This window comes from Triticum aestivum, chromosome 7B (genome assembly GCF_018294505.1).
Source record: "Triticum aestivum cultivar Chinese Spring chromosome 7B, IWGSC CS RefSeq v2.1, whole genome shotgun sequence".
NCBI classification, from domain to species: domain Eukaryota; kingdom Viridiplantae; phylum Streptophyta; class Magnoliopsida; order Poales; family Poaceae; genus Triticum; species Triticum aestivum.
The window spans coordinates 384415455-384440263 of record NC_057813.1 but is presented as its reverse complement, the minus strand read 5'-3'; positions in this window follow the sequence as shown (position 1 = coordinate 384440263).

Genomic DNA, 24809 nt, shown 5'->3' with positions numbered 1-24809 from the left:
CGTCGAAGACCACACGGAATTACTAGTGAGACTGAAGTCTCTCTGCAAAAACATAAAATAGGCAAACGTGAGTACAAATGTACCCAGCAAGACTTACATCAGAACTATCTACATATGCATCATTATCAACAAAGGGGATGGTGGGGTTTAACTGCAGCAAGCCAGCTTTGACTCGGTGGCTATCCTGAACTACGACTGCAGGTAACTCTTTTGAGGTGGCGCACACGAGTCCACATATTCACCATATCAATACACCACTATGGATCCGCTCCCGTCTCCCTACGAGAACGCCATCCACAGCACTCACGCTTATCTTGCGTATTTTAGAGTATCCACTTTCACTTGTCTATGAACTGATATAAGCAACCCAGAAGTCCTTTTCCGTGGACACGGCTATTCGAATAGATTAGGTTAACCCTGCAGGGGTGTACTTCTTCATACATGTTTCCACCACTTAGCGTCTGCACACGACATGTGCTCGGCAGACTTCAAGCGAAAGCCGACGTGGGTGTAGACCACGACCTACCTAAACACTCAAGTCTCTAGTCCAGGTTTATCGCCTATTCGGGTTCCATCCATGAGGAGATCCGGCCGGAGTTTCGCTCACAGCCCCAAACGATGTGAACAGGGTTCCCGAGACACCAAACGGGCGCCCGGTACACCGTGCCACGTGCCTACCGCATCACAGCCCACCCCTACGGTCAGCGCTGTCCACGGCCTCCAGCATACTACAAACACCAGAAACTACTTGCAACTCCTGGACAGAGGACAAGGGTGAATAAGAAGTCGAGCGGGGTCATATTTCAGGGCCCAATGTATGGCAGTAACTGAATCATGGATCACAAACACAGAACTCAGTTCCTGAGGACGGCTGCAATGAGACAACCCACCATGTACTCCTACATGGCCTCTCACCGCTACCTTTAGCAAATCGTGTTCACTACTTAGCTCACACACAGTAGGACATGTTCACACACCTCTGATTCATCCCTGATGAATCAGACCTGACTCAACTCTAAGCAGTAGCAGGCATGACAAACAAGCAAGAATGAGTAGGCACAACAGGGCTCAAACAACTCCTACTCATACTAGTGGGTTTCATCTATTTACTGTGGAATGACAGGTCATGCAAAGGATAAAGGGGTTCAGCTACCGCAGCAAGTAACAGATGAATCGGTGTTGTCCTAATGCATTAAAAGAGAGCAGGAGCGAGAGAGTAGGATTGTATCGGAATGAACAAGGGGGTTTTGCTTGCCTGGCACTTCTGAAGATAACATTGAGTCTTCATCAGTGTCAACGATCACGTCATCGGTATCACGTCTATCGAGAGGGGACAAATACCGGCAATACAGAAAAGACACGATCAATGCAATGCACAATATGATGCATGCTATGACATGGCAATATGAATGTGTTTTGGGCTAATGCACCTAAAACCAGATTAAATGAAGTTGGTTTGAATACAAGATTCAAATTTAAACTCCATATGTGATTATTCAAATGCCATTTACTTCATTTGCCCTAAACAGTAGTGATAAGTTGTTCTAACATGCATGAAAATGGTACAGATGGATTCCTTGAATTTTTCTGATAATTTTTCATATATAATTTATTTAATTTGGAGTTACGGTTAATTTTCTATGATTTATTGAAGTTTTAGGCATTTTCTGGAATTTCAGAATTAAATTAAATCCAGAAAATACTTATTGCGTCAGCCCCACGTCACAGTGACGTCAGCAGGGTCAACTGGGCGCCTCCAGGTCAAACCTGACCTGTGGGACCCATATGTCAGTGTCACAGGAGTTAATCCCGGTCAAACCCAGCGCTGACTGGGGTTTGACCAGGGGTGGGGCCTACTGTCAGTGGGTCAGTGGCTTAACTAAAAGTAGTTATTAACTTAACCAAAGTTAGCAGGGGCCGGGCCCACCTGTCATGGACCTAGGGGAGGTCAAACCCCTGGTCAGCCGAGGCTAACACGCCGGCGGCTCGTCGCCGGTGAAGCCCGAGACGGCGGAGGGGGTCGGAATTCCTCCTCCGGCGACCAAATGGCCGGCGGAGGGCAGCTACGCGTAGCTGGGAGTCGCCCGCATCCATTTGTGCAAACGGCAGGGGCTGAGGTGGCTCGAGCTCACCGGAACGGGGTCCGCGGCGGCGACCGGAGTTCGGGCCAGCACGGGCACGGGGCTACGCTTAGCGAGCGAGCGAGCTGAGAGGCTGGGCGGGCTCCTGGGAGATCCACGAGCTCGAGGTCGTGCTCGGACGCGAGTTCGGTGACCTGCAACGACGGCGGCGACATCGCCGGCGGAGCCGAGCTCGCGGCTCCGGTGGAATCGAGGCTACAGGGCGCAATCGAAGGGGAAAAGAGGGAGGGGAGGCGTGGGAGCTCACAGCGGTGCCGTAGGGGTGGTTAGCCGGCTCGGGGACGCGACGATGGTGGTGAATTGACGATGAAGATCCTCGGCGGCCGGCGATGGAAACGGCGATGGTGGCGGCGTTGCAGCACGTCCGGGAGGTCCGTAGCTCAACGAGGAGGTGGAGGGGGTTGTGGCGGAGCTCGCAAGCACAGCGAGGGGTCGAGGGGGAGACGGTGGCTGCGGTGGTGCTCGTCGGTGGCGGCGGCTCCGCTCGGGTCCGAGAGGGAGAGAGAAACAGAGGAGGGGGAGAGCTCGGGAGGGAGTGAGGGGCGGTCGGGGAGGCGCGTGGCGTCGTCCGGGCGTCGCTGGGGAGGCCAGGGAGGAAGCAGGAGGTGGCTAGGGGGGGGGAAGCAGGAGGTGGCCGAGGCAGCGTCGGCGAGCGCCACGCCTCGCCTCTGCTCGTCCTCCTGGCAGAGGAGGAAGAGGACAAAGGAGGAGGAGGTGGGCTGGGCCGGCCACTTGGGCCGCCAGGTAAGCCCAGGTGAGATTCCTTCTCTCTCTCTGCTTTCTGTTTTATATTTCTGTTTTCTATTTTGTTCTGTTTTGTTTTAGTTTAGTAAAATACTAAACCATTTTAATAAATTCTGTAGTTTATTATGTGGTTTGCTAAAATATATACAAAGCCACTCACAAACTTCCAGAATTATTTGGAGTCATATTTAATATATATTAAATATAAATCCAAAGAAAATAGTTATTGGATTAATTCAAATGGCCAAAATAAATATCTCTGTGACTCCAGAAATATTGGTTTAAATTTTACCTCTCACCAATATTTCCATGGAATAACAGGAACATTTTCTTGGACTCATTTGAGAAGATTTAATTGTTGGTTGTTTTTAGAGGTTTCTGAGGCTTTGAAAATTCCTCAATTCAATTTCATTTGAATTTAAACATGATGCTCACATGAGGCTAACCTAGAGCAATGCCTGAAGCTAGGGATGTGACAACTCACCCCCACTAAACAAGAATCTCGTCTCGAGATTCAAGCGTAGGGTAGGATGAAGGGGAAACGCAAACTAGTACAATCTTCACGATCCAGGGTGCACTTCAGTTGAACGTTGATTCATTCACCATCTTTGACTCGAGGTCTTGCTCTGAGAAATCCTGTCACATGACATGGAGGGAAGAAGGAGACTCTAGAAGGGTCGATCTTCTCGAAGATCGAACAACTCACGGAATGAGACATAGCAACATCTCTTGAGCTGGGAGACGAAGTACAGATTTGAAGAAATGGAGTGGAACAGATGACGAGAGTTCACTAGGTAGACAACGATCCCACACCTAAGAAGGTGGTAATTGATTGTCAACGTAGCGAGGAGTTGAATTGCCATGATACCATAACGATACACCTTAGGGAAAGGTGACTCGAAGATACATCCCCTTAAGTGGCAAAAAGAATTACTTTTGATTCAAAGATCATTGAAACTCTTTAAACCAGCCTAAGACAATTCTCGAGCGATCGTTTGGAGGGGGTCGGCAGAATGGCATACTCAAACTTGGATGATGTGGATTACCTTGTTGAAGACAACGTAATGGATGATTTTTGCTTATCACCGGAAATGGAAGAGACCCGTGGTAGAATGGCACATTGGCGGTGCAAGCTGGAAACAAAATGCAAATGCTGGGAATGATTCTGGTAACTGGTGAAGAACCCAACAATAGAGAGTGAATTCACTGTTGGAGTGGTTATAGCATAACCGAGGAAATCTGGGGCAATCCCAGCTAGTGCCGATGATAACACGTAGCGCTTGTGCGTGCTCTCAAGAACTTGAGCATTTCCATATTCATCAAGGTTTTACCACATCCGTGTCAAGGATCCTGGCAACACAACTTGCTACCACGATGAATGATGATGGATGATGCAGATGCAAAGGAAGATAACACCTTCTCGGATTACACCTTAGCGAAGCCAAGGAACAAAATCTGGATGATCGACCGAGAGACATTTAGCACTCCGCTTCTAATGTTCTCCTTGATGTGCTAGTGTAACCCATTCATAGATATGGTTTGATATCTAGAACATCAAGTAAAAGGTCGGACTTCGGGATCTCAAAATCCATAGGGGCAACTAGGGAGTAAATCCTACGAAATCCCTATGGGGAGGTGGCCAACTTCATCAATCAAGATATTATAATAACAGGTCTTCCGGCTGGGTGTGTTGGCCACGACATCCACTTTACCGGTTATCGCGCGACCAATGTTATAATTCTAGGGAAATATTCCAATCATCATATCTGCCTGAGATTCAGATCTGGTTGGTGTCAGGATATTCCAGACTCATCGAGTCTAGGAAGAAAAACGGAAGTTTGCAACACAAATTGACGAGATGACGTTGCGGGATTCTCGGGAGATGAACTACGATAGCAAGCTCCAAAACATGAGCTGGTTCTGCTACAAACATGTGAACACGTTGTCCCAGACAAGCATGCCCACATGGTAGTCTTACAATAAAACACTACCGAGTTCTGGTTGGGAACCATCAGCGAGGATATCGAAGTTCTTTCATAAGTCCGGATTAGCTCTTATGAAGGAACTCCTTCTCCTTGAACAAATCAATCAGTGGCTTGGTGTGCTAGGGATACATATAGATTGAAGGTTGCAAGTCTTCAAACCACAGCATTCTTCGCACGTGTGCATGACTGATTTGGAATGATTCCAAAGAAAGCAACATTGACTTTCTCGAATCCACGGCGGCAACTTGCATCAGATGCACATGAATTAAAGGAAGTCACTACCTTCATCCAAACATATGCTTCATGAGCTAGCATGAACAAATGCTTTCAAAAGTTTCCAACACTAGCTTAATGTTCAGCAAAATTATGGAGAAGACAAGGATGTTGTCAATGGGCACAACAACAATTCATCTGGGTTTCCTTTTAAAAGGAATTCCATAGTTAAGTGAACAAGTGATAACATTGGTCAGACCTAAAAGATATAATGGTGTATGCTCGAGGGATCAACCACGAATAAGACAACATTACGAGCATCGTTGGTACTGATTTGATTTGACGATAGCCCACACTCAAATCAAAGGATTGATAAGACAATAGGTCCAGCAACTGATCACAAGGACCAATCGATGAAGATATCATCTTTCTTCAACACACACTACACAAGAATATCCCTTTGAATGAACTAAATCGGGCAAGCTTCTATCTTCCAACTCTCCAAGTTGATGCAACGCTTGACCAACTAGCTCAGGGGTATCCAACACGGATTCTTGGAGAAAGGGTGGTTTACAGGATAAACCAACTTGATCACGAGCTTAACATAACAGTCAGGCGACAACCTGGTGATACTTTCGAGAAGATATTTGGAAAGTCACGAACCACCGGTATGTTACTAAGCTCGAGAACAATCTTGCTTTTCAGGGCAAGACGATATGATCAAATGAGTGAGGACTTGACAAGATCCCAACTCATCAATCGAAGGGTGCACCGAAATAAGGACTAGGTAGCACGATCAGTCTTAGAAGGATGATTCGAAAACCAACAAACTAAGAATGAAATTATTAGCCTTTAACTACCAAGCAACAGAGTTGCTAGCAGTATTGATTTCACACATCACAACTCATTTGTCGGTATTCCGGTTGCATCAACACGAGGGCCGAGGAATGACTAATGATGGTGAGAAGTATCACTGTACCAAGAGTTCATAGGATGGTGTGCAATTCCTATAACAATCTCGATATAGAATAAGGTAATACTCCAAGGTAGAACAGAACCAAAAGCTGGATTAGCAATTAGATCTGCGGAGCACAACTTCTTTGACCCAATCCTGGATATGGAAGAGGTACTGGAGTTTGTTTATCTAAGTCATTCAGGACAGAATGGCTTGACGGACCACAAGAGTAATAGGCATCGATAAACGAACGCACGCATACTCTTGACTATCAATTGATAGACGAGGGTCAGAATGCAACTAAAGAGAGCAACTCAAAGGAACATGCGATTTTCTGAGTTGTGGATGCATGGTTTAGCATGTCGAACGAATTCCACATATTTCTTCCGGATAACCCATGCAGAAAGGTAGAACTGGCAGAGTCACAATGTAGAATCGAGAACCCATCGAGAGCACTCTGATTGTGATCTTTCGATCAGCGAGGAACATCTGCCATAAGTAGTTCATGGTATTTGGAAGAAGAAGATACCACGGACTTCAAGGACTATCGCAAAGGTTACTAATATCCTAAAGGCACTAGCAATTACTATCAACATGAAGTAGGTAGAGTGAATCTCGGGTTCAGAACCCAGGAGTAGAATACCTACTACTAAGTGGCATCACGGGATGCTTTCGAGAATAAAAGCCAGAATCATCACACTGGGGATCACAAAACATTGCTAGATTACTAGGTGACTCCCTAAACACCTAGGGCCATAATAGTATCTCCAACATATATGTCAAGGTAACGGAGTACCTCAACTCACTGATTAGTGTGGTTAATCTGGCCCATGGGAACATTGAAACAGGAAGAAAGGATTTGCAATTGCATCGGACTATTTAGAAACCTGGGATGACTCGGACAGCATAACGGCTGTAAATGCTCAGAAAAGATTTGAGACATTCACAAAAATGGTGGCATAACCACTCAGAAGCACAATATCAAGGTCTCGAGATCAATAATTAACATACAGAAGTAGTAGGAACTGAAACGAGGCTTAAGTCCAACAATCTTATAAGTCTACGGATTAGTAACACGTGATCCTGATGGAAAGAAGAAATAGCCTAGTTCTTAATCCCCGCAGGAAAGATAAGATGACTCAGATCAGAAGGCATAAGGTATAAGGAGTAAAAAGAGCCTTACGTACCATCCCACAATCAATTCCCTTATATAACTAAAGAATTTCTAGACTCAACTTCGACCAGTTTGGCTTGGTAATCCTACAGGCAGTCAAGCTCTGATACCAACGCTGTCAGGACCCCGACTCGATGCCACATAGATCTAGCATGTAACACTTCATATCACTTTGCGGCCTCACGCACGGTATTCCCACGGGTGTCGCCTTACCTTTACCCGGGACCGTTTGCGCCTTTTGGCACACGTATATGACAGTGTCGCTAGCATCCATATGATAAGGAGCCCGGGCTGACATGGCTAGTCGTAAACCCAAAGTGGCACAAACTTACAGGGACAGGCATCCATGACCCAGCATCGAACGTGTCGGTCATCAGCGAGTGAATCCAGGCTGTAGCACTGGGCTAGCAGGACTCCGGTGAACCGGGCTGTAGCGGGCTAACAGGACTCTGGTATTCATCGCGTGACATTTCCCCGAAGGGACAGACACAGGAACGAAGAAGGACACATGCCGGCCAGCCTAAGTGTTCCGGAGCAGTAGCAAGCTACCATGGCTCGGTGGAAACACTAGGAGACATTTCCCGGTAAGAGAGGCTACTGAAGATAAACGACTAGATAGTCAGATCCCACACATACCAAGCATTTCAATAACATACACACAATATGCTCGATATGTGCAAACACAACATGGCATCACAACATGACTCTATGACTCAAGTAATTTAATCAATAGGCTCCGAGGAGCGAGATATTACAAACATGGGTCTCATGACCCAACAATCAGAGCATACAAGTCAAAGCACAAACGGAAGCTATCATGTCTGGGTACAGACATCTATAACTGAAAAAGGCTGAGAAGCTTGACTATCTACCAATCCTGCCGAGGCACAAGATCGTAGCTGAGGTAACAAGCTAAACGTCGAAGACCACACGGAATTACTAGTGAGACTGAAGTCTCTCTGCAAAAACATAAAATAGGCAAACGTGAGTACAAATGTACCCAGCAAGACTTACATCAGAACTATCTACATATGCATCATTATCAACAAAGGGGATGGTGGGGTTTAACTGCAGCAAGCCAGCTTTGACTCGGTGGCTATCCTGAACTACGACTGCAGGTAACTCTTTTGAGGTGGCGCACACGAGTCCACATATTCACCATATCAATACACCACTATGGATCCGCTCCCGTCTCCCTACGAGAACGCCATCCACAGCACTCACGCTTATCTTGCGTATTTTAGAGTATCCACTTTCACTTGTCTATGAACTGATATAAGCAACCCAGAAGTCCTTTTCCGTGGACACGGCTATTCGAATAGATTAGGTTAACCCTGCAGGGGTGTACTTCTTCATACATGTTTCCACCACTTAGCGTCTGCACACGACATGTGCTCGGCAGACTTCAAGCGAAAGCCGACGTGGGTGTAGACCACGACCTACCTAAACACTCAAGTCTCTAGTCCAGGTTTATCGCCTATTCGGGTTCCATCCATGAGGAGATCCGGCCGGAGTTTCGCTCACAGCCCCAAACGATGTGAACAGGGTTCCCGAGACACCAAACGGGCGCCCGGTACACCGTGCCACGTGCCTACCGCATCACAGCCCACCCCTACGGTCAGCGCTGTCCACGGCCTCCAGCATACTACAAACACCAGAAACTACTTGCAACTCCTGGACAGAGGACAAGGGTGAATAAGAAGTCGAGCGGGGTCATATTTCAGGGCCCAATGTATGGCAGTAACTGAATCATGGATCACAAACACAGAACTCAGTTCCTGAGGACGGCTGCAATGAGACAACCCACCATGTACTCCTACATGGCCTCTCACCGCTACCTTTAGCAAATCGTGTTCACTACTTAGCTCACACACAGTAGGACATGTTCACACACCTCTGATTCATCCCTGATGAATCAGACCTGACTCAACTCTAAGCAGTAGCAGGCATGACAAACAAGCAAGAATGAGTAGGCACAACAGGGCTCAAACAACTCCTACTCATACTAGTGGGTTTCATCTATTTACTGTGGAATGACAGGTCATGCAAAGGATAAAGGGGTTCAGCTACCGCAGCAAGTAACAGATGAATCGGTGTTGTCCTAATGCATTAAAAGAGAGCAGGAGCGAGAGAGTAGGATTGTATCGGAATGAACAAGGGGGTTTTGCTTGCCTGGCACTTCTGAAGATAACATTGAGCCTTCATCAGTGTCAACGATCACGTCATCGGTATCACGCCTATCGAGAGGGGACAAATACCGGCAATACAGAAAAGACACGATCAATGCAATGCACAATATGATGCATGCTATGACATGGCAATATGAATGTGTTTTGGGCTAATGCACCTAAAACCAGATTAAATGAAGTTGGTTTGAATACAAGATTCAAATTTAAACTCCATATGTGATTATTCAAATGCCATTTACTTCATTTGCCCTAAACAGTAGTGATAAGTTGTTCTAACATGCATGAAAATGGTACAGATGGATTCCTTGAATTTTTCTGATAATTTTTCATATATAATTTATTTAATTTGGAGTTACGGTTAATTTTCTATGATTTATTGAAGTTTTAGGCATTTTCTGGAATTTCAGAATTAAATTAAATCCAGAAAATACTTATTGCGTCAGCCCCACGTCACAGTGACGTCAGCAGGGTCAACTGGGCGCCTCCAGGTCAAACCTGACCTGTGGGACCCATATGTCAGTGTCACAGGAGTTAATCCCGGTCAAACCCAGCGCTGACTGGGGTTTGACCAGGGGTGGGGCCTACTGTCAGTGGGTCAGTGGCTTAACTAAAAGTAGTTATTAACTTAACCAAAGTTAGCAGGGGCCGGGCCCACCTGTCATGGACCTAGGGGAGGTCAAACCCCTGGTCAGCCGAGGCTAACACGCCGGCGGCTCGTCGCCGGTGAAGCCCGAGACGGCGGAGGGGGTCGGAATTCCTCCTCCGGCGACCAAATGGCCGGCGGAGGGCAGCTACGCGTAGCTGGGAGTCGCCCGCATCCATTTGTGCAAACGGCAGGGGCTGAGGTGGCTCGAGCTCACCGGAACGGGGTCCGCGGCGGCGACCGGAGTTCGGGCCAGCACGGGCACGGGGCTACGCTTAGCGAGCGAGCGAGCTGAGAGGCTGGGCGGGCTCCTGGGAGATCCACGAGCTCGAGGGCGTGCTCGGACGCGAGTTCGGTGACCTGCAACGACGGCGGCGACATCGCCGGCGGAGCCGAGCTCGCGGCTCCGGTGGAATCGAGGCTACAGGGCGCAATCGAAGGAGAAAAGAGGGAGGGGAGGCGTGGGAGCTCACAGCGGTGCCGTAGGGGTGGTTAGCCGGCTCGGGGACGCGACGATGGTGGTGAATTGACGATGAAGATCCTCGGCGGCCGGCGATGGAAACGGCGATGGTGGCGGCGTTGCAGCACGTCCGGGAGGTCCGTAGCTCAACGAGGAGGTGGAGGGGGTTGTGGCGGAGCTCGCAAGCACAGCGAGGGGTCGAGGGGGAGACGGTGGCTGCGGTGGTGCTCGTCGGTGGCGGCGGCTCCGCTCGGGTCCGAGAGGGAGAGAGAAACAGAGGAGGGGGAGAGCTCGGGAGGGAGTGAGGGGCGGTCGGGGAGGCGCGTGGCGTCGTCCGGGCGTCGCTGGGGAGGCCAGGGAGGAAGCAGGAGGTGGCTAGGGGGGGGGGAAGCAGGAGGTGGCCGAGGCAGCGTCGGCGAGCGCCACGCCTCGCCTCTGCTCGTCCTCCTGGCAGAGGAGGAAGAGGACAAAGGAGGAGGAGGTGGGCTGGGCCGGCCACTTGGGCCGCCAGGTAAGCCCAGGTGAGATTCCTTCTCTCTCTCTCTGCTTTCTGTTTTATATTTCTGTTTTCTATTTTGTTCTGTTTTGTTTTAGTTTAGTAAAATACTAAACCATTTTAATAAATTTTGTAGTTTATTATGTGGTTTGCTAAAATATATACAAAGCCACTCACAAACTTCCAGAATTATTTGGAGTCATATTTAATATATATTAAATATAAATCCAAAGAAAATAGTTATTGGATTAATTCAAATGGCCAAAATAAATATCTCTGTGACTCCAGAAATATTGGTTTAAATTTTACCTCTCACCAATATTTCCATGGAATAACAGGAACATTTTCTTGGACTCATTTGAGAAGATTTAATTGTTGGTTGTTTTTAGAGGTTTCTGAGGCTTTGAAAATTCCTCAATTCAATTTCATTTGAATTTAAACATGATGCTCACATGAGGCTAACCTAGAGCAATGCCTGAAGCTAGGGATGTGACAATGGAACAATCAAAAATTATAGATACATTGGAGACGTATCACTACCTCCCGTGGCCAGCTCTGCCGCGGCACAGGCCTCACCGCCCCATCCTACTCCCATCACTAGTTTGGCCATCTGTGTACTCACCCAGACCTGTTGTTATTCTCCGGCGACGGTAGCCTCACAGTGTCGCCCAACCAGTAAACCCTCGTACGCCCCTCCGCGTGGGAAACAACTGTCGAGTCTTCCCCGGCTCTGCGTCATTCCCTTCCTAGGCCTCGCCATCATCCACCGCATTGGTGCTCTCGACGCGGCGTGGTCAACGTGGTCAAGGAATGACTTATATCGGAAGAGGATTGTACGTGGAGAGGATGACAGGTGGGTCCACAGTCGCCGCAAGGAAGTGCCTCCTTATTACGCGCAAAATAATGATTCCACCACCTGACAGCAGGGACCTACCAGAAGGGCCTCTGCATTTTGGCTTAGTTCTATTTTGCGAAAAAATGTTTTCCCCCTGACAGATGGGACCCACCAGCTATATCTTCGGACGCAAGGAAATTGCCTCCATATTAGGCGCAAAGAAAAATGAATTCTCCCCCGACATCTCGGACCCACCATCAATAACTTCACACGCAAGGAAGTGCCTCCGTATCCTCCCTGATAGCCGGGACCCACCTGGTCGAAGCGTATGTAGCATTGTCATTCTGGTCGCGATAGTGTACGTACATACTGGTCGATCGGTCTCTCTACAACGATGAACCATGGTCGAGCAAGCAGCGGCACGTGTAGTAGTAGTAGAGCCCCCCGACGTAGAAGTTTAGGCAGTCCCTTCTAAACCGTGTAAACGTACGTACATCCACATGCCAAAAAATACGGCCACGTATGTACATACGGGCGGGGTCTCGAACGCGTACTCGCGCATACGTACAGCCATGGCTCATGTACATGGAGAGGCAACAGATAACAACAATGGCGTCATGTTCATCGGGCAGCCAACCGGGTGGGTCGGAACAGAGAAAGAATGTCCTGTTCATCAGGAGGCAACAGATTGGGTCGGAATGCATCCTGTTCAACGGGAGCCAACCGGCTTGGACGGAACAGCCAAAATGGGGTCTGCCGTACCACAGTACGGAGGAAACAGCCTTCTGTTCGACCGGTTACGGTCGAAACAGGGGTCCTGTTCATCGAGAGGGGTGTAGCGTACCGCAAAACAGAGGAAATAGACTTGTGTTGGAGTGCCTACGGTCGAAACGGTATCCTTTTCATCGGGAGGGCTGTGGCTTACCGCAAAACAGAGGAAACGGACTTGTGTTGGAGCGCTATGGTCGAAACTGGAGTCCTATTCATTAGAGGGGTGTGGTGTACCACAAAACAAGACTCCACGGGCTACTGTTCACCCACCGTCGACTTCCTTGCCTCCACATGCACTATTCATCCACCACGTCTTCCTCCTGGCTCCACCAGCTACCGTTCATCCACGGGCTACTGTTCAACCAGCCCTCCACGGGGTCCTGTTCAACCATCCCTCCACGGGGTCCCTCCATCGGCTACTACTCATCCACCCCCACCTCCTCGGTCGGGTCCTTTTCATCCAGCGGCAACGGCCTCTACTACCACGGGATCCTATTCATCCAACCCCCACCAGGAACTGTTCATCCAACCCCCACCAGGAACTGTTCATCCAAGCCCCACCAGGGACTGTTAATCAAGAGGCAGCTTCGATCGGCTTCAGTTAGTAGCAGTAGCGAAGGAATCACTTGGGTTTAGTTAACAACAAGGGATCGATCAGGGTTCAGTAACGTAGCTAGTGCAATCACTCGGGTTTAGTTAGAGCCCAACGCCTTGCTCAGGTTCAGTTAGAGCGCAACGCCTCGCACACACGCGTGTATGTGTATGAAAGAAACGTGCAAACCTCCGTGCATCGCTCGGCCCCGACCACCCACCGTAACCGGGAACTCCACGAAATTTTCCTCACCCTCACTTCTACCATGATTATTTCTGTCATGGACGGCCCAAAGAATGGCATTCATGTGCGTCTCCGGCCCGCCCAGGACAAAAAGCCCATTTTCTATCATGATTTTTTTGTCATAGAAGTAGGATCCCACCACATCTATGACGATACCGGGTTTTGTCACAATTATCGTCATAGAAGTGTCATAAGCATGCCAGAAAAAAATGTGTTCGGCCCAAAATGTCATCGATGTGTCTTTTTTTGTAGTGTGACCTGCCTCGTAGGATCCATCTGAAAGCAAAAATGTTCCAGGATGTCAAATGACAAAGTGTGTATTATTCAAAATACATTTCTAAGGAATAACTTTAGATTATCCAACTTTGGGGTGAATGCGGTCACGAGATCCTAATGTTAGAGTTAGTAAATTAGTTTAACCCGAAGGGAAGAGAGATTAGAGCCCCAGAGTATAGACAAGGAGTAAAAGATCCTAGTACCACCCAATGGCGACGTGGGCCCGTAAGGCACACGGCCATGTTAGCTAAATTTTTGTAATGTCTAGACTCGACTTCGGCCAAGGAGTGTGGAAGGGGGATTCCTACAGGCAGTCAGCTCTGATACTAACTTGTGATGCCCCCGATTCAATCGTACACTAATCATACATTAAAATTGTATGATCAAGATTAGGGGCTCACGGGAAGATATCACAACACAACTCTAAACACAATTAAAGACATACAAGCATCATATTACAAGCCAGGGGCCTCGAGGGCTCGAATACAAGTGCTTGAACATAAATGAGTTAGCGGAAGCAACAATATCTGAGTACAGACATAAGTTGAACAAGGTTCCATAAGATGACTAGCACAAACTGGGATACAGATCGAATGAGGCGCAGGCCTCCTGCCTGGGATCCTCCTAAACTACTCCTGGTCGTTGGCGGCCTGAGTGTAGTATTAGGCACCCTCGATGTAGTAGGAGTCATCGAAGGTGGTATCTGGCTCTGGAGCTCCAGCATCTAGTTGCGACATCCGAGAAGAATGGAAAAAGAGGGAAAGAGGGAGCAAAGCAACTTTGAGTACTCATCCAAAGTACTCGCAAGCAAGGATCTACACTACAAATGCATTAGTATCAATGAAATGGGTAGTATCTATGGACTAAACTGCAGAATGCCAGAATAAGAGGGGATAGCTAGTCCTATCGAAGACTATGCTTCTGGCAGCCTCCATCTTGAAGCATATAGAAGAGAGTAGCTGGTAAGTTCACCACATATCATCGTATAGCATAATCCTACCTGTCGAACATGTCCTCGTCACCCTGTGAGAGAGCGATCACCGGGTTGTATCTGGCATTTGAAAGGGTGTGTTTTATTAAGTATCCGGTTCTAGTTGTCATGAGGTCGGAATACAACTCCGGGTCATCCTGTTACCGTAGACACGGCTATTCGAATAGATAAACTTACATGCAGGGGTGCACCACATTACCCAACACGCTTGATCCCTCTGGCCGGGCACACTTCCCTGGGTCATGTCCAGCCTCGAAAGATCAACACGTTGCAGCCCTACCTAGGCCCAACAGAGAGGTCCGCACATCAGTCTAAATCCTAAGCGCGCAGGGGTCTTGGTCCCATTGCCCTTTGCACTCTTGCACGTTGCGTATGCGGCCGGTGAGCAGACCTAGCCCCCCTTGTACAAGAGAAGGCGTTCCCGTCCAACCCAGCGCATGCCGCTCAGTCGCTAACGTCTAGGAGGCTTCGGTTGATACTACGACATCTTGTGCCCATAACTGTTCTCGGGTGGTGGTTAGTGCGTATAGGCCAGTGGACAACTCAGGTCAAATCCCAGTCTCGTTAAGTGTGTTATTCGATGTAACCGCGGGCGCCGACTAGGACCAGGCCCACCTTACTCCTAGGTGGTCACAACCTGCCCTGTCGCTCCGCCATAAACTAATAGTCGGGGGCCTTCGGGAATTTAGGCCTATCACTACCTGGATGGAACCACCAGTCCCTTCAGCCCCCCACATCAGAATCACTTGTGGGTACTCTACGAGCCGACCCGACTTTAATCACATCATGTAACCTATGTAATATGTATGTATGTATATGCCCATGATCACCTCTCGAGTGATCACGACCCGATAGTATAGCATGGCAGACGGACAAGAATGTAGGGCCACTAATGGAATACTAGCATCCTATAGTAAGCATTTACGATTCTAGGTAAAGGTAAAAACAGTAGCAACAATGACGAGCTATGCAACAGAATAGGAGCAATCGAATCAACAACAGTTGCAAACCTAATGCAAGAATTGTTGGGGAACATAGCATGCAATTTCAAAATTGTCTACGCTCAAGCAAGATCTATCTAGGAGATGCATAGAAACAAGAGGGGGAGAGTGTGTCTACATACACTCATAGACCGAAAGCGGAAGCATTTATCACGCGGTTGATGTAGTCGCACTCTTCATGATCCGATCACAATCCAACTGATCTAGTGCCGAATGGACGGCACCTCCATGTTTAGCACACGTGCGGCTCGATGATGTCTCCTCCTTGATCCAGCAAGCGGGAGAGGATAAGGAGATGGGATCACAACCAACACGGCGGCGTGGTGGTGGTGGAGCACCGACAGTGCTTCGCTAAGCATCATCGGGACGAGGCGGTGGAACTACGGAGTAACGAGAGAGAAGGGGCGCAAAGGGCTTGTTGTGTCCTCTTGGGGCTCCCCCTCCTCTCTATATATAGGTGGAGGGGCATGACAAACAGCCCCTCCAAGCCCTAGGGCACAGCTAAGGGGGAGTGAACTTGGACTCCAGTCCAATCCTATTCCTACTAGGACTCCTTCCTTTCTTGCCTTCCCTAGCCACATGGGCTTTTGAGGACTTGGTACGCCTTGCCCAATAAGGCCAGGGCACCTCCCCACAGCCCATTCTAGCCCTTGGGTCGTGGCGAACCCACTTGAGGACTTCCGGACCCCTCCGGAAGCCTTCGGAACCTTTTGGAAGCTTCCCGGTACAATACCGAAAAAACCGCACATTTTTTCAGAACCCAAAATATGACTTCCCATATATAAATCTTTACCTATCGACCATTCCAAGACTCCTCGTGACGTCCGGGATCACATCTAGGAATCCGAACAACATTTGGTTACCACTCATCAAATATCCCAATACTACTCTAGTGTCAACGAACGTTAAGCGTGCGACCCTACGGGTTCGGGAATTATGTAGTCATGACCGAGACACCTCTCCGGGCAATAACCAATAGCGGGACCTTGATGCCCATATTTTCCTACATATTCCATGAAGATCTTTATCGGTCGAACCGTTATGATAACATAAGTAATTCCCTTTGTCTATTGGTATGTTACTTGCCCGAGATTCGGTCATCGGTATCTTCATACCTAGTTCAATCTCGTTACCGGAAAGTCTCTTTACTCGTTCCGTAATACATCATCCTGCAACTAACTCATTAGTCACTTTGCTTGCAAGGCTTCTTATGATGTGTATTACCGAGAGGGCCCAGAGATCCTCTCCGATACTCAGAGTGACAAATCCTAATCTCAATCTATGCCAACCCAACAAACACTGTGGGAGATACCTATAGGGCATCTTTATAATCACCTAGTTATGTTGTGAAGGTTGATAGCACACAAGGCATTCCTTCAGTATCTGGGAGTTGCATAATATCATAGTTGAAGGAATATGTATTTGACATGAAGAAAGCAATAGCAATAAAACTGAACGATCATTATGCTAAGCTAACGGATGGGTCTTGTTCATCACATTATTCTACCAATGATGTGATCCCGTTCATCAAATTACAACTCATGTCAATGCTTAGGAAACTTAACCATCTTTGATTAACGAGCTAGTCTAGTAGAGGCTTACTAGGGACACCGTATTTTGTCTATGTATTCACACATGTATCAAGTTTTCGGTTAATACAATTCTAGCATGAATAATAAACATTTATCATGAAATAAGGAAATATAAAATAACAACTTCATTATTGCCTCTAGGGCATATTTCCTTCAAGAATAAGATAGAAGAGAGTGGGCGATATTTGGTTGATCAAGGGGGGTTTGCTTCCCTGGAAGCTCGGCAGAGAAGGACAGGTCGTCAACACCATAGTCGATCAGGGCAGCAGCAGCGTCAGACTCGTAGTCTACCAGAGTGAAGAAGGGTAAGAAACAATGAATACAATGCAAACAGATGCATGGCATGACATTTAGTGGTGCTAGGGTGAGCTAACACACTACTAGGTGCTACTGGCGAAGGGGGAAAACATCTGGGAAAGTATTCCCGGTGTTTGACGTTTTCGGATAGACGAACCAGAGGTGGATCATTGCATGTTTGCTATGCTAGGGATGTGCGGCGGAAAAACGGACAGCGCATTCGGATTCGTCTCGTCGTTCTAAGCAACTTTCATGTACAAAGTATTTTCATCTCAGATACGGCTTATTTTATATTAATTTTTAAAGTTTTAATTCATTTTCTAAATTATTTTAATTCGAATATTAAATATCAAATTGCTAGATGTACCCAGCACAGTGTACAGAAAATGTACATTGGCTGACATGTGGGACCAGGGGGACCCAGTTGACTAGTCAAACTTTGACTCGTCAACACAGGGTGGGGCCCCCTGTCATTGACTGCCTAGTTAACTAACAGGTTAATTGACATGATTAATTAGGTTAATTAATTAATTTAATTATTATTTATTTTACTTTTTATATTCTTTTTTTAACCATTCTCACAGGCTGGGCCCACTAGTCACAGACCCAGGGACCATAGTGGGCGAACGTGCGCGGTTCTCGGGTACCAGGACCCGGCTGGGCACCCAAGCGGGGGTTGTGGGTGCCTGACTAAGGCTAGCCTGGGCGGCTGCCAGCGAGGAGCCGCGGCGACGAGGCTCGGCCGGGTGCATGCGGGAGCGCGGGAAGGGGTGGGGCGATGAGCAGCAATGGAAGGCACGCAGCAACGGCGGCGGACGAGCGCAGCCAACAGCGAGGCGCGGTCGGGAGCAGGGCGGCACCACGGCAGCGGAAGTGTTGGGAGTCGCTGGCGGAGGTGGGCGCAGGGTAGGGCGAAGCTGCGGGGAGCGGGGAGGCGCGGTCGGCGGCCGTTGTCGCGGGGGCGCCTGCGCGCGGAAAAGAGGGGGGGTGCGAGGAAGCAACCAGGGGGCATGAGGCAGTGCAACGTGGGGTCGGTGGTGGCCGAATGCGACCACGGCGGATGCTGGCGAGGCGTGCAGGGACAGAGCGAGCAAGGGCCACGACGGGGAGGTCGGGGCACGAGGTGGGCGTGGTGGCAAGCGGTAGGACACACATGGTGCGCGGCGAGCATGGCCAGACAGGGCGAGGTGCGGCTAGGGCGTGTGTGCATGTGGTGCATGGCGAGCACGGCCGGACGGGGCGAGGTGCTGCCAGGGCATCTGTGCATGCGGGTGTGTGCGTGCGCGGTCATCGTGGGGCGCTAGCGGGGGCGGGAGCAGAGAGGGGGCGGCCACGCGCGGGGTGCGGACGGCGTGGTCAGCAGGAAAGCAGGGACAAGGGAGAGAGGGGAGATGCGGTGCTCACGGCGGGGTTGTAGGGGATTGGCAGCATGCTCGGGGAGGAGCCAGGGTCGGCGCGACGAGGCGGAGGAGCTCCGGGCAACGAGCAGCTACAGCATGGTGGTTCAGCGACGGGGAGGCCTTCGAGCGACGGCGACGGTTCATTCCCCGATCTAGATCTGGAATGGGGAGGGGCAACGTGAGGAGCGAGGGGGAAGTGGGGGCGTCGGTGGGGCTAGGGTTCGGTCGCCCAGGGGATAAGGAGGAGTGGGGTGGCCAACTCGGTTAGTGGGCTGGCCGGCTGGGATGTTTGGCCCAGTTGGCCAGGGGGTCTCTCTCCTTTTATTATTTTTCATTATTTCTTTTCTGTTTCTTTTAGTTGTTGTTTATTCTAGTGTTAACAATATCCCAAAGTGGCACCTAAATTGACGTTACCAATTATGCCACTGCCACACTAATTTGCTACCCAAACTAAAATAGTTTTGTAATTAATTATTATTTAAAAACATTTAAATAATAGTTTTCGCTACTGCTTTATTCATATTATAGTATTTAAACATTTAATAAAAGTGTGGTTTCTCCACAATAAATACCTATGGATTATTTGGAACAATCCGAACATTTATGGTTTGAAAACTTTTGTTGTTTGCCTTTAATTCAATTTTGAATTTGAACGAGATTGAATTAACGCGAGATTAGCAGCAGTACCCGAGGTGACGTGGCATCATTAGCAGATGTTCACTGTAGCATAATTATTCGGGCGTTACATCCGTAAACCCCAAGGTGACAATAATTGGGATACTTTTCGGTGATGACCGTAGTTTGAGGAGTTCATGTATCCACTATGTGTTAATGCTTTGTTTTGGTTCTCTATTAAAAGAAGGCCTTAATATTCCTTGGTTGTCTTATGGACCCGGATCCAGGGGAGGGTAGGACAAAAGATGTCATGCAAGTTCTTTTCCGTAAGCACGTATGACTATTTACGAAATACATGCCTACATTATATTTATGAACTGGATCTAGTTCTGTGTCGCCCTAGGTTATGACTGATATATGATGATATCATCCAACGAATTCACCGATCCAATGCCTACGAGTTTTTCACATATTGTTCTTGCTGCGATTTTAATGCTATTGCTATTGCTACTGTTACAACTACTACAAAACCGTTACTGTTGTTACCGTTACCACTGCTATCATTACTAATACTATCAGACTATCATATTACTGTGCTACTGATCACTTTGTTGCAGATATTTAATCTCCAGGTGTGGTTGAATTAACAACTCAATTGCTAATACTTACAAATATTCTTTTTCTCTCCTTGTGTCAAATCTATAAATTTAGGTTGAATACTCTACCCTCGAAAACCGTTGCGATCCCCTAGATTTGTGGGTTATCAAGACCTTTTTCTGGCGCCATTGCCGGCGAGCATAGCTTTTTTTGTTGAGTCACTTGGGATTTATATCTATTTATCACTACGAAGAATCCGAAAGATACCAGAACCAAGATTTTTCCCTCTAAGACGAGGGGAGGTATGGAACTGCCATCTAGCTCTATACTTGATTCACCTTCTGTTTTGAATAAACTTGCAACAACACCACATGCTATTAATCCTAATATGTCGCAAGTTATTGATGATGCTTCTTCTGCTATGAATGATGCTTATGATAATGCTAGTACCTTGCTTGATGATAATGTGCCACTAGGTGAATTTCTTGATGGACAACTTGCTAGAGCTAAAAATATCGAGAATGGTAAAACCGATGAAATTAATGAAACTAATGAAGGCTTTCAAACTGAAAACTATGAAACACCTATTACACCTAGCTCTCCTAGATTTGAAATGCCTAATATAACTGAGGGTATTTTATGGATGAAGTGGTAGCTAGAGATTTTCTTGCTAAGGATAGAGATGATCTAAAGAAACTACTAGCCAAGTTGAAAGAAAAAACTTTGAATGCTAGGATGAAATGTGATCCTAAGTTTGCTACTTCACCTATCTTTGTTAGTGATAAGGATTATGAATTCTCTGTCGACCCAGAGTTAATTACTTTGGTTGAATCTGATCTTTCCATGGCTATGAAAATGAAAATATAGTGGCACATCTTACTAAGCTAACTGATATAGCCACCATTTTTCCTCAAGATGAGAAAATTCGCTACCACTATATTCTTAGTTTATTTCCATTCTTATTAAAGGGTGATGCTAAGATATGGTACAATACTCTTGCTCCTAGTTGTGTGCGTAGTCCCCAGGATATGATTTATTACTTCTCTGAAAAATAGTTTCCTGCTCATAAGAAACAAGCTGCCTTACCGGAAATATTTAACTTGGTGCAAATTGAAGAAGAGAGTCTCCCACAAGCTTGGGGGAGGCTTCTCCATTTACTTAATGCTTTACATGATCATCCTCTTAAGAAAAATGAAATACTTGGTATCTTCTATAATGGACTAACTGATGCTTCTAGGGACTTCCTAGATAGTTGTGCTGGTTGCGTTTTCAAGGAACTGACTATTGAACAAGCTGAGGAATTATTGAATAACATATTGAAGAATTATGATGATTGGACACTTCCTGAACCACCGCCTAAACCCACTCCGAAGAAGAGGGGTATCTTATTTCTTAGTCCTCAAGATATGCAAGATGCAAATAAATGTATGAAGGAAAAAGGTACTAAAGCTGAAGATGTTAACAATTTACCACCTATTGAAGAAATACTTGGACTTGAAACACCGCCACCACAAGTGGTAGAGGTAAATTCTTTATTAAACTTTGATTAAAGTGACATCCCTTATAATAAACATCCTAGCCAATGCCTATATGAATTTTATAACTATGTTATGAAGCAAGATCACTTCAATGCAAATGTTATGAAACAATTGAAACAAAATTCTGATATGATTGCTTGCTTGAGCGACTTGTTATTTAGAATCACTAATGATGTCAGAGGTGTAGGAAAACATGCCTCTATGGTTCAAACCTAGTTACAACAAGTTGCTAAATCTCAAAGAGAACTACTTAGGGAAATGAACAATAATATGAATTATTATGCTATTAGAGTAGCAACTAGAGGAGGCAAAATGACTCAGGAACCACTTTATCTTGAGGGACACCCCAAAAGAATTGAACAAGACTATTAGAGAATTAACACTGATGCACCTAGTCCTTCTAAAAAGAAGAAGAAAAACAAAAATGATAGGACTTCGCATACCTCTAGTGAACATGAGATTGAAAAACCTCCTGAAGATAATAATGATGTATCTACCTCTGATGCTGAAACTCAATCTCGTAATGAACATTCACCCAGTGATAATGAAAATGATAATGATAAAGATACTCAACCAGATAATGATTTTGAGATAGAACCTGATATTAATCTTGATAACCCATAACCTAAAAATAAACGATATGATAAGAGAGACTCCGTTGCTAGAAAACATGGTAAGGAAAGAGAACCACGGATTCAGAAACCATCTAAGAAAAATGATGATGAAGAAACATGATGTTAGAGGTGTAGGAAAACATGCCTTTTCCACCTAAACCATCTAAGAAAAATGATGATGAAGAATTTGAACGCTTTATTGAAATGCTTAGGCCAGTCTTTTTGCGTACCCATTTACCGGATATTTTAAAGATGGCCCCTTATGATAAATACATGAAAGAAATTGTCACTAATAAAAGAAAAATACCTAAAGCTGAAATCTCCACCATTCTTCCTAATTATTCTTTTATGGATGGAGTACCTAAAAAACTTGGAGATCCAGGAATACAAACTATACCATGCTCTATTAAAAGAAATTATGTCATAACTGTTTTATGTGATTTAGGAACTGGTGTCAGTGTTATGCCTTTCTCTTTATATAAAAGACTTGATTTGTATAAACTCACACCTACTGAGATATCATTACAAATGGTTGACAAATCAACTACCATACATATTGGTATTTCTGAGGATGTGCCCGTTGTTGTTGCAAATGTTACCATCTTAACAGACTTTGTTATACTTGAGATGCCCGAGGACGACAACATGTCGATTATCCTCGTTAGACCCTTTTTGAATATTGTAGTGGCTATTATTGATTGTAATAAAAGAAAAGTCACTTTTCATATCAATGGTAATGAGAATATGTTGCATTTTTGAAGAAACAATTTCAAGTGAATGGTATTAATGTTATTGAAAAACCTCCCACAATCGCTATTGGAAGTTTTCAACCCCCTTTACCTACTGCCAAAAAGAAATATGAAACATTTATTGTTGGAGATATACATATCCCCATTGAGGCAACTTAGTGTTTTACGAAGATTCTCCGTGTTCATGTTAATACGAAGTGGTTGTTAATAAGACTTGATCAACCTTATTACTGGATTGTTTCCGAGAGACATGTGGTCGATGAATTTAGTAAGCACTGTTGGAAATATGCCCTAGAGGCAATAATAAAAAGATTATTATTATATTTCCTTGTTCATGATAATTGTCTTTTATTCATTCTATAATTGTATTATCCGGAAATCGTAATACACGTGTGAATACATAGACCACAACATGTCCCTAGTGAGCCTCTAGTTGACTAGCTCGTTGATCAACCGATAGTCATGGTTTCCTGACTATGGACATTGGATGTCATTGATAACGAGATCACATCATTAGGAGAATGATGTGATGGACAAGACCCAATCCTAAGCATAGCACAAGATCGTGTAGTTCGTTTGCTAGAGATTTTCCAATGTCAAGTATCTTTTCCTTAGACCATGAGATCGTGTAACTCCCGGATACCATAGGAGTGCTTTGGATGTACCAAACGTCACAACGTAACTGGGTGACTATAAAGCTATACTGCGGGTATCTCCGAAAGTGTCTGTTGGGTTGACACGGATCGAGACTGGGATTTGTCACTCCGTATGACGGAGAGGTATCTTTGGGCCCACTCGGTAATGCATCATCATAATGAGCTCAAAGTGACCAAGTGTCTAGTCATGGGATCATGCATTACGGTACGAGTAAAGTGACTTGCCGGTAACGAGATTGAACGAGGTATTGGGATACTGACGATCAGATCTCGGGCAAGTAACATACCGATTGACAAAGGGAATTGTATACGGGGTTGCTTGAATCCTCGACATTGTGGTTCACCCGATGAGATCATCGGGGAGCATGTGGGAGCCAACATGGGTATCCAGATCCCGTTGTTGGTTATTGACCGGAGAGCCGTCTCGGTCATGTCTACGTGTCTCCCGAACCCGTAGGGTCTACACACTTAAGGTTCGATGACGCTAGGGTTGAAGAGATATTAGTATGTAGCAAACCGAAAGTTGTTCAGAGTCCCGGATAAGATCCCGGACGTCATGAGGAGTTCTGGAATGGTCCGGAGGTAAAGAATTATATATAGGAAGTTTCGTTTCGGCCCTGTGGAAAGTTTCGGGGGTCACCGGTATTGTACCGGGACCATCGGAAGGGTCCCGGGGGTCCATCGGGTGGGGCCACCTATCCCGGAGGGCCCTGTGGGCTGAAGTGGGAAGGGGAACCAGCCCCTGGTGGGCTGGTGCGCCCCCCTTGGGCCCCCCTGGGCCTAGGGTTGGAAACCCTAGGGTGGGGGCGCCTCCACTTGCCTTGGGGGGCAAGCCACCCCCTTGGCCGCCGCCCCCCCTTGGAGATGGGATCTCCTATGGCCGGCGCCCCCCTGGGGACCCTATATATAGAGGAGGATGGGAGGGCAGTCGTACCCTTGCACTTGGCGCCTCCCTTCCCCCTTGCTACACCTCTCTCTCCCGCAGACGCTTGGCGAAGCCCTGCCGGGATCCCTGCTGCATCCACCACCACGCCGTCGTGCT